Here is a 12,695-nt window from a genome sequence, read left to right as displayed (position 1 = left end):
ACACTCGACTTCGATATCTGCATACCTGCACCTCAAGACTTTGCCCATTTGCTTGTGCTAACGGACCATATAGGGACATTATCGGTGCATGTGCCTCACCCAACTGCATGTGCAGCTTCGCATTAGTCCAATTTGTGCGCCAGCAGGGAAGCTATCTGAGCGTTCCGAGGTGTATTGTTATAGAAAAGATGGTAAAAGCAAGGTTTAAGCCATCTGCGTCTCTGTGGCAGGACCTCCAGAGATGTCACCTTTTCCGGAGGTTAGAACTGTGTTATCTTCAGACCAGGGCGACTAATAGCAGCGAATTGTCCAATCTCCGGAGGAAAGTGCGTTACATAACTTCATAAGCTGGAGCTGGTTCGACCTTGGAACGGGGATGCCTGCCCACAACATCGCACAACTAATTGGACATTAGTTCCAGACTTTCAACCACCTAACTATCATTCCAGATTCACCAGCTACACAATGCTCCGATGCTCCGTACTGGTTCCCATGCCATGTCCACTCTGCTCAATCTACCGATTCGATCCACTTCAATTTGGCTATCGTGCCCACGGACCTGGCAGAAGCGTAAACAAACGACAACGAAACAATTAGCCAACGTGGCCGTTTTGTCCACCATTTAAGGGTGCCCACAAAAGGCACGCTACCCGGAATGGATGGTTTCTGCATGTTCCGCAAGGCGTATGCAAAGTTAAAAGAGTTGTTAGCGTACATTATTGCTTCCCTTTTCGCCTCGCATCTCAATGGACGACCTCTTGAAGCGCACATGCAACTTCTAGGATTACATTCTGGGAACAAACCAATCTGCTGGAACGTATCGCCGCCAACGGAACGGTACAACGCATGCCGGCCGTTTTCCCCCTACGTGACACATTATTCTCCGAAGAGCTTGCAGATGCGTTCAGTTTCCCGAGTCAGCTCAAGAATTTTTAACCTCCCAAGCAAGAGAAAAACATACTATTTTACTGTGCAAACACCGTTAGAAATGTACCGACTTGCAGCTTCCCAGGAACGTGCCGGATATTTGAGACTAATTAACTTCTACCTCTCCGCGAACATCCTTCAGCAGGAGAATCCCAGCAGTGGGTGAAAACATCCTCCAAATAAAACACCGTCACCGTTTGAACATGGAATGCGTTGCAAATGTCAACAGGCGAGATAAGTTACTCAGTGCCCGAGTGCAGCATGTAGTGGTCGGTGCGAGATGCTCAGCGAATTTAGACTCTCAAGTTGGGCACGTTTGCGTGCGGACAGGAGACATTTTATTGCTGTGTCAAATGCCGTAAAACATGCAGATAACAACGGTTGGTGTATCATGTTTTCAAATGGTAGGACATACATTTCGCGACCTGTGGCTACAATGTTGGGAGGATATTAACTTACAAAACAGCCCACCATTTCGGGTGAGCTAGGGTGCCCAATTAGGATTCGCATTATTAATATTCAGTTATGATTAATGCTCTTGTTTTCGTGTGGGAAACAATGAGCCACACGTTTTGTCGTTTAGACGATGTAATCCAATACCCTTCGCAATAGAAGCCTGCCGTTCGCATTAACAAATAATTAGCACCATTAATTTGGTGAAATATTATTCATAATTCTAGTTACAAAAACACCTGCAAATACTGGTGTATCTCACGCTGTGTACCACAACTATAGTACAACTAAGGAAAAATCGAGTAAACTACCCGTATCAAGGTTCGACAAAATGGCCATCTAATTGCACTTGACTAAAACGGTACTACCTTCGGTGGAAAATCGAGAGTGAAAACCTTGTCATTCTAATCCGCTGGGAACGATTTAAACATGGCACCGAAACACACGGCGCTTTGGAAGATACGAAAAGTCGACCCCACAATGTGAACAATTACACCGAGGCCATCCACCGCGGAATGTCACAATGGCCAACGGCGTCTCAAGGCGACGGGTCTGTCCCGTTCAGGGCCAGATCGGTCTTGTAGATCGGTCTTGCCACGGTGGTGCACTATTCTCTGGAGGGTTCACTAACGCCACCGTACACACTGGGTTGCCGATTGTCCATTGAAAGACTACACCGTCCAGCGAGGCGGTAGCAGTGAAGCGTGATCGGTTCGGTTCCGGTGTCATCGGGCGGGGATCGATCGATCTTCCATCTTGAAATTTCCACCACATCCGGCACGATTTGGCGCTAGATTTGCGAGTCAAGGTTCGTGCTGGAACGATCGTTCCGGCTGGCAGGTAATAGTAGGAGAATTCAATTGATTCTTTCTATTGTTTTGCCCTTCGCCAGCCAGCACACTAAACGGCCGTTTCTATGCACTCGTTTCAATTATGCTCGATACGGTCTTTCACTGTGGTGCGATCACGTGGGCCGCTGATTCGGTGGCTGGTGCATATCCGCCGATTTTTTTTTTCATTCGTGGTCTATGACTTTCAGTCCCACTCATATGCATAATGGAAATGCATGCGTTCATCTTCAAGCTGTTGGAGCCGTCGACGTTGCGCAATGCAGGCAGCCATTGTGGAGTGGCTATGCCAAGCGCAAACTGCTCGAACATTTTGTATGCTTATGTTACGAGGGTGCACAATCGAATTGGACCTTAACAGTGCATCATAAATCACGTTCATAACTTGCCCAATAATAACCGTCCCTTCGGGAACTCAATGCGACACGGGTTTCGGGAAACGCTTTTCATAAATCGTAGTACCCACCGTAAGGAGCATGGAACTGTTCCGGTATTCTTCCACCAAAGTAACCGGAAGCTTCGGTTCCGGCATGCGTGCATGCCCTCTATCGCTGGCGTGATTCATGCCTTCCGTTAAACAACCGTAATCTCCCTCACGTCACCTTACGGTGCGTAGCTAAACGAAACGCAAACATCAAACCCACCCGTACTCAATCGAAATCGATGTTCATTTGCATAGTCTTCTATAGAAAAAATAAGTCTCTCCGATTGCAACGGGCCTGCGGTTTACTGCAGTACTTCTATTTGTAGGGCCCTACTAATGGAAACACATCACGTCGTGCGACTCGGTGAAAGATCACTATCTATAAGCACACACATAAACGCATGAAAAGATCACCGATGCCCCGATTGCCATCGCTGGAAGAAGTTAAGCTGCGTGTTGTAGCAACCAAAACATTCCACCAGAATGTTGGCTATTGGACCTGATTTCCCAGTTCTCCACACAGGTTTCGGGGAGGGCATATGCATCGTGTACGTTAGATCACCGTTTGAATGAATAATTAGCAACGAGACCTTATGTGTATGTGTGGTGTACGCCATGGCACGCCGGTAAAGATGCATCTTCACTCGGGTTAAGTATTACGAAATGGGACCTCAGAAGTGGGGAGAAAAACGGTGACGCCTCCAACGGTGAGGCCATCGGGCCATCCACTTGAACCTCCCGGCACAGCAATACGACCGCATTCGGTAGTCAGCTCGGAGAAGAATTGTGAGAATGTGACTGCGAGGTAATGGTGGCTCTTCCAGCAGCCTTGGTTCTTCTCGAAACCACTCAGAACTTCCCGTCCAAACAATGCATTCGGGTCGCTTTGGTCTGCTAAAGTACCACCGAGATGCATTCTTGGCCACGTTCGCATGCTTCCCCCGAATCAATCGCCCAGCTGCCTTAGCACATCACAAAAATTATCCCCCGCACAAAATCGGACATATTTTGACACACAAGAGCTTATTTTACGTACACTCGAAATACTCCGGCGTCTACTCAAGTTCTCACTCGTAAACATCTAACCACAGCCTGACGCACCAGCGCTAAAACCAAAGGTTGTAGCAGTCTATTGCTGGTGACGCTGAATGTCAAGAACGTGGCAGTCGCTTTTGTCGTTGAAAAAAAAAACCGGGAAACGGATCCACCACGAGCGAAACGAGAAAGGTCGACGCTTGGGTACGGCTGATTTTCCGCATGGCGTTAGAAGTCTCCGGCTCGAGGTTGAATTTCTGATCTTGATCGAGTCGCGCGCGCTAACCCTCACGCCGATTTTGAGGATCGTCGAGGTTTTAAGGGTGTGTGAATTCGGCCGATTGACATTCACAGCGAGAGACGTCGATTTGTTTCGACAGCTGTTAGATTCGCTTATGTTCGGTTTTTTTTCTCCCTCTCTATCGAATGTTTATTGTGTCAATGGGTTTTATTTGGTTTATCGATGAATCACAACGCGAAAAGGTCATGTGCTGTGCAAGAAGTAACATCTCTTTAAAATGCAATGTAGAATATTGTACCTTTAAATCGTCAAACAGTTAGAGAAATGACACTTCTATGCGAAATTTGGAGGTAACGTCACTCATTTCATTGTGGCTTTTCTGTTCAAGCACTACCTTAATCGTGACCTTTCTGTAAATACCAACTGTTAAAAATTTTTGGACAATTAACACTTAACCATATTTATTATCTGAAATAATCGTCCTCATCGAAAAGAATACGAAATAACATGATCACCCACATGTAATGTAGATAATATTTGCTCTTGCTCAACGATTAACCAAACATTAGCAAATCAAGGTTGCTTCTCTATATGGTAGTGAGCACTGTACATTATTTCTCCAAACGTATACACCAACCTCCACTCCAAGATATGCTTTAAAGTGCATCCCCAACTCCAGCTGAGCTCCTACGTACTATTTTTGCTCCAGTCGTTCCATCTGTCGTCCATCTGTTCTGCACTGCCTAGTGAGCATCAATAGCATCACCGCATGCCGAAGAGGCGTCAACATTCGAATAAGATCTCCCACACTGTTTGTATATGGACGCTCGTTTACGATTCCCATTCGGCTTGCGGCTTGCGACAGTGCACGACGCTACGATACGGACACCTCCCATTATGACACCCAAGACACCGCGTGCTGCAGGGATCCCAGCTAATGGATGCTTCTTCTAAGTGGACTCATTAATAATGCGAGCATTTTGCCGTTCGCGTGCCATCGCGTTATTGTGTTGTCAGGGTGCAAGAAAGTGATGTTTGTTTCGTGAACCATTGTAGATAAACGTTTCAGGGGAAGATCTCTTAATTCAAAACTATTGCAAGTGCTCGTCTAAAAGGTTGCTAATTGTTGCCGCTTCGGGCTTTAATGGTGTCATCCAGACACCCACCAGCCAGCCTACGGTGGGTTCAATTAATTACAAATCGTGCCGTTCTAGCCACCCTCGGGGCAAACCATGGATAGATAGTTCTGGGACGCTGCTTTACGTCCCGGTGTTTCCGTCTTCGTACATGTTTTACCACCTGAAAGTCTGGCAGATTGCCACTTGCCTGCTCGGGAAGAATTATCGTCACCCGAGCCTGAAGGTGTGAATACATTCCAGAGGCTTCTCGATGGGAAACTAATGATGTTAATCAACCTTCCGACAGTTCTATTGACGTTTACTGAAATCGAACTCTGATAAAATGCTTCCTGCTTCTGGCAACACGGCGACAGAGATATCGCTGATACCGGATCTTCGTAGTCGAAGGACAGCGGTGTTGCAAATTGTCAATACAAATAATCGTACACTAGACTAAACAGATCAGCCAGCTTGCAGGTACTTCAATCGAAAATTAATATATTTGTTTAAATTGTGAGTCTGTATAACTTTAAACTGCTTTAATAGGACTGTTCATAGAATTAAATATCTTCAGAAATCTTCTTATAAGTTACAGATAGGCAAAGGACATCATTCTTTCGTTTGCCATAACGAACAAAGAAGAAGGGCTTCACCAAGTTCATCGTTCATCGTGCACCACGCTGGTTATTTGCACATTCGCTATTTGCCGAGAAATTGAATTGCAAACATAATGTGCAAACTTCGCTGACACACAGGAAATACCGATCCATTTATTTCAAATCCGTATGTTTGTTTTTCTTTACTGTCCCTTCGCGGGGATTCACTACTGGGATGCTAAATCTTGTCCCGCACCATTTACGCCTTTCTTCGGTGAAGGTATGATTGGATTCAAGCCACACCATCCAGAAGAGACTCAATCGGATTCTGTTTCTCTTGAAGGAGACCGTAAAGAGCAAAACATGCGACGTGATTGTTAGTCTTCTGCACAACGTCTCTTTCATCTGAATCGTTTTGTTCAGGTTGTGGGCTGTTACAACACTGTACGCTCAGCGACAAGTGTAAATTTTGTTTGCCAACAAGATCGCACAGTGCTTCAGAACCGAACGGTAAAAGTCCCTTCGAGTTAACGCAATGCATCTATTTCTGTCGTGTCTTTCTTTCTCAATACAGGTCAACAAGAATTTCTAAAAATATCCTCTATGTCTTAGAAATCTATTCGAAAAGATTAATTTGCACGTAATATCCGTCTGGAGGTCTGGGTACACTTAATGTTTCCACATCCGGGTTCTTGTTTGTAGAACGTTTAAATGCACTAGCAATTAGAATCAGTGCTTCTCGGGAGACTTGCGCAGTAGAAAATCAATCACCCGGCATCGGTCAAGTGCGCTACGAGTGCATACCGTCCTAACGGTAGCTGACACATTAGCAAACAGCGACTCACTCACAAAGCAGTTCCATCGCTTTCATCATGACAGTGCAGCATGAATCACGATCGCCACAGGACGACACAGGAGATATTCTGTACCACTGCGAGGTTCTGCTGTGGTAGCTTTCATTGGACGAAGAAAGTAATTTTCTTCATGAGTAATGATCGTTCTGACCTAATAAGCGAAGCATCCCACTACAGACGGTGACGAATTTGCCTTAATCACAGCATGAGAGATTCTTTGTTCTTCCTACCGATTGCTGGCAAAAATGATGTAATGCTTGCACGTTTCTAGCCCGCTGCTGGGTCACATTCGATACCCTAAATTCTCACACACCACGGTGATGCAGAAACATTAAAACTCGAAAAATAAATCACCCCTTAAATGGCGTCGTCACGCTTTATGTTAATGATTCCATTACCGCCGATAGCCTGGACCGAACGCCTATTAGCACCCACTTGCAATGCGTATCGACTTAAGGGTGAGTTCGTTTTATCCAAAAACCGAGCTGTAAACACATCCCTCTTTGCAACGACATCTCGTTAAAGTGGTTCTGGCGTAGCTTTTATTACTGTGTTCTTTCTGCTCAAAAACAAGCACTTTGGGAGCAAAGACCTCACACTCCGGAGATCCGAAGATCCAACCAGCACCGGTCAGCCTTGCCGCCTTGCGTGGTGACTTTCTTCGACCTTCTCGCACACATCTGGCGACAATTAGCGTGCTCAGTATGGGCGGATAATTTTATTGACGATCTGCAGCCACCCACCCGCCACTCTCGTTGCGTCGACAGTTTATCTTTTTGGCGAGGGATTGACAGATGGACAAACTTCCTACGGCATGGTGGCAAAAGAACTAGAATAAATTGCTTGGGTAGGTGGATAGGATCGTCTGAAGTTCATTGGCTCGTGAGAAGTTTGCCTTTTACTGCAAACTCTAAACCAGCGCCTGATCGTGATGGAGGGATTTAAAGAATCCAATTTTGGCGATAAATACTTATGAGACCCCCGCAGTAAAAGAAAATTAGCCACATATTGTAGCCCAGAGAAAACAATCCACCCAGACAATAACATGATTGTACCATCAAAGCAGCCATTGCTCTACAAGAAGCCAGACAGGTTATAATGATGACGAACATCATCCTTATATGATTCCGTATTCCAGAAGAGAAAGAGAAGAGCTAACGCCATCTATAATTCAAATAAGTGTGATTAATTAACACCTATCAAAGGGTAGACTCCACCGGTAGGAGCTCTCGCAATGCTTACAAATCTTCACCCTGAGGGCAAGGAGGAATGTTCAACTGTTTATCTACCGAACAACGACATTTTGGCGAGTTACGAAAGCACGTCGTGCGAGAGTGTGCGAGTGTCACTAAAGGTTATTGAGCTGTGCAGATGACATTGGAGTTTCATTAGCAAATGCTCATCGGATGATCAGAAGGCAGTGATACGATCTGTCTTTCTACGATGGTGAGAAATTGAAGTTAATTCTTTGCTAAAGCAAAGTTTCATATTTCATTTAAACAATTTTAGATTTATTGACATTTTTCTTTTGATAATTTTATCTTTGTTTGCCTACTCAATCCACCATTAGAAAGACGATGAACTCTGACAATCACTGTTGCATAGTTCACATCACAACCACTACCTCTACGCATCCGTAAGCAACCGACCGAAGATTACAAATTCCCCCACGTTTGCCAATTGCGTAACGATTCACCGAAGATGATGCCCAACGCTGAACAATGTGCGCACGGTGAGTTTCATCATCGCCGATCGGGGATCAGCTTCTACCGAAGATGATGCTGCAGGCGGGGTTCTAACCCGATCGATGTCAGTGTGCACGGTGAGGCCTTCCTGTTTGACTGCTGGCGGCTGTTGGTGACGCGATCTCGACAATCTCGACACATCTCGCGAGACTTCGCAATCCGATCCGTTACCGGAACCGAAGACCTCCAAATTGACGCCTTCGCGAAGGAGATTGCTACAGGTATACGTGGGGTGGGTTCGTCGCTTACAGCCAAGCCAAGTGAGTGTGCGGATTACCGACCAGCTTGTTATTGTTGCCCGAACAGATCAACAGAAATAACAACGAATCGGAGACGTTAAATCCAGGCTTTTCATATGTGCGTGTGTGTGTGCGTACATGTTTTTAATGCTGCCCAACATTGCATTGTATTCAAATTGCATTTACCATGATAAGTTCCTCTTGATGTACAGGCATACCCGCTGTTTTCGTCAAGCAGGAGGCAACAAAGGTAAAACAAAAATGGCAATGGCCCTGGTCGCAAATCGCTGTCTAGATCCGCGATCTGTTTCTCTTTCACTCTCTCTCTCTCTCCCTCTATCTCTTTCTCTCTTTGGCTTCTCCTTCTTCAAGTCATGCCACTGCAAAACCGCATACGAACGCCATTTGGTGATTGATTAGCGGTAATTGAAACCAAAATTGAAACACACCGTCGCTCGTCACGGTGAGTGACGCTGGGTTGAATGGTTGGGTTAGAGCAGGCTATTAACGGTCTGCTTCTGCTGCTGGTACGTGACCACACGTGCATGCCGAGGGTGGTATAGATGCGCCGATGATTGAACAGCCGTTCATGATCGAAATCACGACGTGTACGTGTAACGCATCTCGTGAAGATGTGTTCCTATGCAAAGAGATCAAATTCCGCAAAAACATCGCTACAACATTTGTTTTCCTTCAGTCCTTCTATAGGCATAGAAAAGAGTCGTGCAAAGATCCAAATTTTGAGTTCTGCCATGCGGCAGTACTGACCACCGGAAATGGCGGCTTTTAAAGAGAGGGCTCTGACACAGACACTCACACAAACACACGAAGGACGCGGTGCAGTCACAACTGATCACAACAAAACAAAAGCCACCTAAACTAAATATTTCCGGTCGGAACCGACCGTCACTTCCGAACATTCGTCCAAGCGGTTGCTTTTTCGTACACTTTTGTTCAATTTTCCATACAACCCTTCGTTTTGCAGACTGTAATGATCATAAGGCATAAATCTTCGCGCTGGACAGCAGTACGGCTTGCGGTGGTACTGTTTTTTAGCTAACACCAATCGTATTGACCTCCACATTTCATTCATCGTACGAGTGGAGATGAGCCTTAACGTCGTTGTGGGCGAGTGGCGAGATGTAATGTAAGTGAATTTAATGTTTCCCGATGTTTCAAGTCAAGGATTTTTTGTTCGTTAGTTTGATCAATGATTAATGTACTGAAAAAGAGATGCTGTGAAACCGACTTGGTCTGATGGATGTCTGGGGTACCTCCGAAAGTACAGTGTAGTACAATTAGGATTTTTCTTTAAATACCTTGTCCCTATCATTATTGCTATCAGCACAATCTTTAAAGTGCCCGTTCATGTTCGTCAAATGTACTGTGGGGAGACGTTTTGGAACGGTGCATAGATTCCATAACTCCATCCCACCTCAATCCATCATCGATGAGGTCACTGCACAATCGACCACAAGCAGATGGATTTTCACCACCCGCTCGGCCGGATCGCCGGATACCAGGCAGGTGAAATTAGATTTCACTTTGCCTACAGCCAACTTTAACCACCATCAACACCTCGAAACCCTGGTGCCGATTTTCCACTTTGCGGTCCAGCGATAACCTCAGGTGAACTGTACGACACTGTGATAGCAGGTACACGGTGGTGTTGGATCATATTAGATTCTAGCATTTCCAGCGTGAACCTCGGAGAACGATCCTGTTAATAATCGGGTGACCGCAAATGATGTTTTGATCAGTCCCTCCACAGTAAACCCTCAGGCAGCAAACTGAGATGCTGCCGTACATCACTTCGGTCAGTCTGTCAGCGCCGGCAGGTAATTGAGATGCATTTTTTTCTATCTTCTACATCATTAGAGATGGCGGGTGATTTATTCCTCGGTTGGAAAAGGTCACAGCAGGAACCTACAGCAATCGCCCGAAGGATACATTGGGCGCACCGCGGCAATCGATTGCAAGTCGTGACTGCCGGGACTCTTGGTCAATCAATCTCGCTTTCCGATCAAACGATCGATATCATTCTTTCGCACCTCGACGACTTCATTAGAATATACCGAGTGTAGCACCATGCTTTAGGGGAGCGTATATGCCCGGCATCGACGAGAACCTGTTGCTTGACCTTTCATAAGTGAGAATAAGTTCTCAGGATCATATTTCCATAACTGGCGAATGTTACCGAACATACAAACCGTGGAACGTATTGTTTTTACTGATGAATGTGACAGAGTCCACTGGTATTCAAATTTGGTTGTTTATCTTCCAAGTGATTTGTTGCTTACCTGGAATGAAAATAGAATAAAAGAGATTCAGTATAATGTCACCATACAGTGTATTTATTTTGACAGTAATGGAATTCTGTTTTTTATTTGTTTTTTTATAATAATTAATCAAAAGAAATCGCTATCGCATCTTTTGCAAATTTTGTCATATTTATCAATATTCACTACGGTGTTTCCAAGATTTTACGAATATCCTCCTACAGACACACCAGCACATCAGTTTACATAACCTAAGTGAATGCTGTAACTATTACACCCTTCGTTTTGTATGTGTGAACAAAATGCATTTCTCCGGCATAGATTGTAACTTAATAAACCATTTTGCTTATGCGTGCAACAATTTCAGCGTCGAGATAAAGTCATTAGTAATTCTTAAGAAGCAGCTTTCTCCTGCAGCCAAACAGCTGCATTTAGCACCTAATGTAACAACTTTCATCCCACCCGGTCTAACCGCGATCATATTGTTTTCCGCGATCACCGTTTGAGGAAACATCAAGGTTGAACACCTCAACATAATACACCATGTAGAGCAAACCCTAAAACGTCCCTAACACGACCGTGAGCTTACGACGCTCTTCCGCTAAAGCGTTTTAACCGAAAACCCTTACAACGACGATCAAAACAAAAGCCACGGTACGATCGTACAGCCAGTGCGCTGCATCGTGAACAATCACGACCGGATGTGGACGTGAAGCACGATCGTTTCCGCCATCCGTGGAATTGCTCCGAATTCCGCTATCGTCATCAGGCGCGCTATTGTCTTTCCGACGCGCAATCTTTGCGTCCATTTTACAGTGAAAAAGAAGGAAAAAAGTATAACCCTTTTCCGACCGGCCCAACCGTGCAAAGGGGTGGTGCATGCGTTTCACACAGCGTGCAACACGCATAATTAACTCTGTGGTCGATTGTAAAAGTCGAGCATGTACATAAAAACCGTACGACCAAACACACGAAATCGACGGCGTGCAACGCAGACACAAGCCATGCTAGGAGTTGAATAGTAATTTTAAAAAAAAGCATACGCACACACACTTACTCCCTTGTTAGATGCGTTTTGACAGACGGAACAGGTGTTGTGTGCAGCAGTTCATTGAAAACACCAACAACAGCACTGCTGGTGCAGTAAAAGTTGCATTAAATCGGGCGCCACGATTGCCTGTGCTGGTGGTACGGTGGGTTTGAATTTTCCAACCACCATTACTGACGCCAGTGCCGTTTGCCAAGGATAACGATCACAAAACACAAGCCAATGGCCACTGCAGTTGGGGGAGGGAGGTCTGTAAAGCCATAAAATCGATAGGTTTTCTTCACTAAACAATGCAAACAAATGGAGTAAAAAAAAAGAAGTACGAACACCAGCCGAATGACCGAGCAAGGGCGCGGTTTCCATAGTTGAATTTCACGGAAGTGTGGAAATTGTTGCCATGTTTTTACATCTGTACGTCTTCAATCAACAAAAATTCCAACCTTTTAGTTTCGCTATAGTGAGGCGTGCAACGGCAACTCTGAAAACCACACACTGGTGGGCTGGTGCAATCGTTGAGATACGTGGTTGATTGAAGGAGTTGGAAGAGTGGAGCGAGAGAAGGTTGGCAAGGTCACAAAGTATTTCGACTTCAGTGAGGTGTTTGTAGACGGCAGCTGACGTTTAATCGCTGGCGAGGATTTGAAGCTTAAAAACAACAGGAACATTAATAAAAACCTCTCCATTTTCGAGTTTCATTCCCTGACCTATGGCAAGAATAGGCAACACAGCAACACAATCTCAGCCAGATCCCTGTTTGTGTTTGAATGTCGTCTATTTTGTAGATGGTTTTTGAAGATATAACAAAGACTGTAGAAGATGTACGCCACATGTCAACCTTTACGATCACGGTTATACATTTTTTTCCCGAGGAATTCCTGAGACTCATTT

At 45.2% G+C, this 12,695-nt stretch overlaps 1 protein-coding gene across 3 annotated transcripts in view; it reads right to left on the bottom strand.

The window, feature by feature from the left end:
• Nucleotides 1-12,695, bottom strand: part of LOC128305684 (uncharacterized) — a 128,514-nt gene that overhangs the window by 57,626 nt on the left and 58,193 nt on the right. The window lies entirely within an intron of this gene.

Source organism: Anopheles moucheti, chromosome 3 (genome assembly GCF_943734755.1).
Source record: "Anopheles moucheti chromosome 3, idAnoMoucSN_F20_07, whole genome shotgun sequence".
Classification (NCBI taxonomy): Eukaryota; Metazoa; Arthropoda; class Insecta; order Diptera; family Culicidae; genus Anopheles; species Anopheles moucheti.
The sequence above is the reverse complement of the archived record's forward strand: the minus strand, read 5'-3'. Positions and strand labels throughout refer to the sequence as shown.